Here is a 6000-nt window from a genome sequence, read left to right as displayed (position 1 = left end):
AATTGCCAGATTCCGTTGCAGATGGCACAAGAACTGATTTGAGCATTTGGAGCGTGTTATTGCAGCGCTTATTGGTTGTATACGAACCACTCCGAGACTCCGCTGACCTTTCATGCACTCAGACAATACAGAGAATTGTGTCAGTTTTGTATAATCAAGAGCGTGTCTGCTAAAGACGCAAGTGACGTGTAGTCAGCTTGGCTGTAAAATGGCGAAGTTAAATGGACACGCTGTCATGCTCCGCTTGATTTATTCGTTAGCTGAGCAAGGGCAGCGTTCGACCTTTACCCACGCTGGATTGTGTCGTTTGAGCGTCTATACGGCATTTGTAGCACGACAAACGTGTCGTCATTATAAATGGCAAGAAACGGTACTATCGCGGCACCCCATGTATGAGCGCCTTAGTCTCCTCGTCCGACCATATCATCATTGATGCACTGCTTCCATCCTATAAACTCAAAACAAATGATGGCGGCTGCACAGTTAGGGTGGCTAGCACAGGCATAAACAATTGTACGGTCATTACATATAAACAGCCATAGATCGACAATAGTGCAGTAGCTTATTACTTCTTTTGTTTTAAGTATGGCACATTTTATTAGCTTATAACATTTCCAATCACGAAAAAGGTGGCCTAAGTTACTACTGAACCTGCTTTCAATATTCGTTCATTTATTTCTGAGCCTCTGCTACCGAGACCACGCACTTCAGCGCAGTGAAGTGAGTTTGGCGAACGCACTCACTGGCGAGTGTGCTTTGCGGCAAGTGTCGCTACGCGTTCCCGTGTGGCAGTGTGCGAATGACACTCGCGGCGAAGTGCACTCGCTCAAATTGCACTAAAGTTGTCCCTTGTGACATGGGTATTAGTCACCATTTAGGCTTCAGTTTCCCTAATGTCCTTTTGAAACATAGGGGAACCTCTACTCCATTTCATAATTAGCAGGCAACCCTGTTGAGGCTACAAGTTGGGCAGTCAGCAAGTCTCACTCTGCATATTTCATTGAGCAATTGTTTTGTACCTGCAACACTTCCTGCAAAGTAACTGTCGCAAATTACATGTATAACTTGTGGACAGAAAATTGCGCCAAATCGTGCATCGATGACTGACCGATGTGTCGCAAGGTTCATTATAAAGTACGAGATATTTCGCTGCATAAGGAATTCACATTTGGTGCTTTTTCACTGAAATGATCAAAGTACTTGTACACTTTTGTTCAGTGAGTGTATTGCTTGCTCATTATCCAGAAGCTGGCAAGATGGTGAAGAGGCTGAAGAGGATCCTCAACAATGTTGAGAAGAAGCAAGACGATCCCGTAATTGCTTGCACAAAGGTACGCTTATTGTGTGCTGCCAGTTGTTTTCCCTTGTTTTTTGGCTATATAGTGTATTCGACGTGATGCCGTGAGCAAAGCAAGGTAAAATAAGTGTTTCCCAAATTGCTGGCCCCTGGATTCACTTTAGATGATGAAAGGGGTCTGTGTGGACCACTTAAAGACGTGCAGTTGTTCATTTGCGATGTGAGACTATGACTAAGATTGATGTCTGGCCGGCGTGGTGGCAGTTGGCAAGCGATCGCAGGAAGGTTGCTTGTACTATATGCACTTTAGCAATCATTAACAATGACTGTGTGCGATATCATGCTCACTGATGACGGCTTGTATATTACCAAATCCACTTGTGATAAACAATTTATCTTTGTCATAACAATTTATCTTTGTCTCTCGCTGTGTTTTCTTTTACTCGCACAGACGCTTCAATGTCAGTCACTGCAAATAACTGTCAAAGAAATGCCTCTGCAACGCAAGCCATGCGATGATGCTGGGAGACACTTGTTTAGTTTATCTGATGATAAATTGTTCACCTTTATGCTCTGTGTGATCAAAAGTGAGCTTCCAAAGCATCGCTTAATTTTCTTTGTCCAGGTTGACATAGGAGGCGGGACGCTAATTGACAAGAGTGTGCTGGAGCAGCTCAGCCGGGGCTGTGACAGTGGCAGTGGCCCTGGCAAATTTGCCAGGGCACTTTTGCGCCACATCTTCACTGACGCTGAGCTCCGCGGCAAGTCTCTCTTTGGGGGCAAGGGCTGTCATCGGGGCGAGGCTGTTCAGAAGGAGGCTCTTGACACTGTACGTGTTGAGGCTGTGATAGGTGTGTACATTATTGTATTACAATCATTTAGTCTTAAATAATTATCTAAGAACATGCATATGAAAGGATGTTGCCAAAGCGTACAAAGCCTATTGTGCTTATACCAACTGTACCGTTATCAACTAGCTAAAGTATAGTAAGTGTTCTTAATAATAATGTGAAATGGCAAATAGTTCACATCTTTTATTACTAACATTGTGGCCGTGATGTTATGCACAATTTTTAGATGCCTGATAAAACAAATGATTGGTCGAGCTCGACTATTGATCATAGCTGGCCAGATAGCACACATACAGTCCTAGGTCTACTTCTGCACTAGCTGGTTCTGATGGCACATTTTAAAACATGCTCGGCTATTTGCTATGCGCTACTTTTTTATACCTTTTTTTCGTTATTAAGAAAAGCCTGCAACATTTTTCAAGACTTCTTGGCTTCACTTAACTTTCACGTAGTACTTATTGCTAATAGTGTCAATATACGTGACTCATGTTGCATGCAAGGCTCACTCTAGCAGGACCTTAGTGACTGCACAGATGCAGAGCCCCATCACATTGGTGTGACAGCCACTTTGCACATGGAGCTGATTTAGTTAATTAGCAGCATGTTTGACCAACACTGATGTGATGTTTAAGCAGCAGGCTGTACCTACTTTAAAATGTTGCATGCTTCCTCTTAAACCATTTAAAGAGTTTTACAGAAAGTAGTGGGTTGCAGATGCAATGTTTTCATGTTATTTTCAAGCCTTGCATTTCCATAGTGACCATCAGATAATTTCAAAGGTAATGCTATTTGTAATAATCATTTAACTAAGGAGAACACAAAAATATTACAGGCTTTTTCAGATGAATAATTCGAACATAAAGCTAGTGTAATCTGCATAGAAGCTTATTCAGTTAAATACTTTCTCTGTAGCATCTGGGACAAAGCTCTTGGCACATTTACTGTAGTCGCGTTTACATGAATGTGACAGTAGCACATAGAATTTCCAAGCACATTTGGGGAAGGCGATGCGACGCCGTTTACATGTAGCGCATAACTCTCCCGAGAAGGGAGCGCCACTTAAATCTACCATCGCCTCGTGCATTAAGGCGATGCGCCACTGTCGCATTCATGTAAACGTGGCTAATGAGTCATTATAGTGTTCTTATAGCTCCTTATACAGAATATCAATAGTACTTGGAGCTTCAAGTAGATATTTATTGATTAATTTTCTGGCTTAAGTAAGCAATAATCACTGCTTATTTAATTTGCTGAAGCTGTGCATTGTTCATTTTACTCATCTTTTTCAGGATACACCTGCTCAAAGTTTCCTGGGGCCAGTGTGCCATACATCAAAAATAGCCTTTCCTCGCTTCTTTCGCGAGAAATAAAATAAGTAAAAGCCTACCTTTTCTTACGCTGTCTTGTTTGTTACTGTTGGCTGCACTTCATATTGAGCCTCAGTAAGCGTTATCTTATTACATTAAGTCATTACATTGAGAACTAAATGCAATAACAACTTCATAAAGATACAGTGCGACACAATGAACAGCAAAAAAATGCAATGAAGACCCCATGAAAAACAATACAATGAAAATCCAATGAAGACCCCGTAGAAAAACAACACAACAATAATACAATAGATATACAACAGAATCACGGTGGCCACTTTTCCATGACTGTACAACAAATCCTCCATGAAACATCAATGGAACTTCTACAATTTTTCTGTTGTTGGTGCCATGAAATATCAATGGAAATTCGATGGTTTTCCAACAACATTTTTTGTAAGGGTTAAGCGCTGGCGACCCGGGAGCCTTTTATATATACTTGATGTGACGGCTTAGCTCCACCTCTGCACAACTGAGGCGACGAATCCGCACGTAATGGCTAACCATTACGTGCGGATTGCTAACCATAACCTAGCCATTACGCAATGGCGACGCAATGACTAGGCAGGTGAAGCGACGCGGAACTCGCGCATGGCGTGGTAACGTTATGTTTGGGCAGGTAAAGCGATGCGGCGTACGTGATGATGTTATGGCTCGGCTCCGCAACTGCTGCGATGCTCGGCGCAGCAGGTGTGAGGCGTGGCTAGGTGACGCATGTGTTGCAATCACTCGGCGAGGTTTTTCGGCGTGCACCTAACGGCGCAACTACCGGCTTAAACAGCTTCGCTGTTAAAAAGCACGCGAGCACTTCTTAAACTCAGCACGTACACATGGCACACGCACGAATCGGCAGGCGGCCAACTAAGTGCGGTGACGGCCGTGCAGGGTAGAGTCCCACATCAGTCACAAGCTGCAAAGGATTGCAGCTACCTGGAGTAACAGGATATTTTATGCCAAGGGTATTCACGACTCACGTATACAGTATCCACTAGCGAGTTAGCAGCTTATTGGCGGTATCCATTGGCGAACTAGAAAAACTGTAATAAAAATAAAGCTACACGCAGCGCAATATATTGCTACCATTCCAAGGCACCAAAGAATTTGGCTGTCTCATATTGGACACATACTTCCTCTGAAGATCATGAAATACCGATCACGTGGATAAAAGGTGCCAAAAACACAATCGAAAACATGAATCGCAAGCGATAACAGCACGGTGTGGTACACGCAATATTCTGAGTGCGCTGTAGCACAAGGTACAGCAATATAGACGGGCGCTTGACCTCATTTCTTGCGCTACCGTACTCGTAATCAATCATTAACAAAGCGCCCGTGCTTATTCTCTTGTCTGCAACATTCTTGGTAAGCGGGAAAACGAATATAGTGATACACAAAAGAGGCGATACCTCTGAATGGTCAAATTATCGACCAATTTCTATTCCTCCCGGTAATTTCTAAAGGTATAGAAAAAATTATTCACACGAAAATAAATAATTTCTTAGCAAAACATTCCGTTTTGTCGAATGGTCAGTTTGTGTACAGAGCGAAAAGATCCACTGAGTTGGCACTACTCAAGCAAAATGAACTCATCATAAATGCATTGGAAGACAAGCTCCTTGTCCTCGGATTTATATTGACTTTTCCAAAGCCTTTGATTTTATCATTTATATCTTGTTAGTAAACAAACGAAACCATTTTGGTATAAATGGAGATTCCTAATTATTTGTCACGGTCATACCTTGAACACCGTAAACAATTGTAGCACACAATGATGCTCTGCCTGGTGCCCACTACATAAAATCTTGCTTGCCGCAAGGCAGCATATTAGGCCCTCTGTTGTTTTTAGTTTACTTAAATTATATATTTTTCACTAAGTTACCAGTGAACATTACTGCCTACGGCGATGACCTTACTGTGGTCATTAGGGGTAGAAGATAAAATGACTTACCCTCTACAGGTAATGAGTTTTTGCAATTCACGTGTCAGTGGTCGCAGTAAATTACCTAGAGGTGAACACAAACAAAACTAAAGCCACGGTATTTCGAGGAAAAACAAAGTTATAAACGATATTATGTTTTGGTTAGGAACAACTATATCGAAATCGTACATAGTATCAAATAACCGGGAGTAACCTTCTCGGAATCGTTTAATTGGGTAGCACAAATTAATAGCATACGATCAGCGATAAACAAAGTGAATGGTGTGCCATGTGGTCAAATATATGTGCTATCAACAAGAACTAAAATATTATTCTACAATGCATTCCTAATTGCAATACTCAACAACTGCCACATTGTCTGGGACACAAGTACGAAGCATAATTTATCCAACATTAATGTTACTCAGACACGTGCGGTAAGGTTAGTTGCTAAGAAACCATAGTATGCCCACACTGAAAACTATCACTCCGAGTTTAACATAATTCAAGTGTTTAATCTTTATGCCTTCAGGTTAATTGATATGTACAAAAATGTTATTAGAA

This window comes from Dermacentor silvarum, chromosome 3 (assembly GCF_013339745.2).
Source record: "Dermacentor silvarum isolate Dsil-2018 chromosome 3, BIME_Dsil_1.4, whole genome shotgun sequence".
In the NCBI taxonomy this organism is placed as follows: domain Eukaryota; kingdom Metazoa; phylum Arthropoda; class Arachnida; order Ixodida; family Ixodidae; genus Dermacentor; species Dermacentor silvarum.
This window is presented reverse-complemented; position numbering follows the sequence as displayed.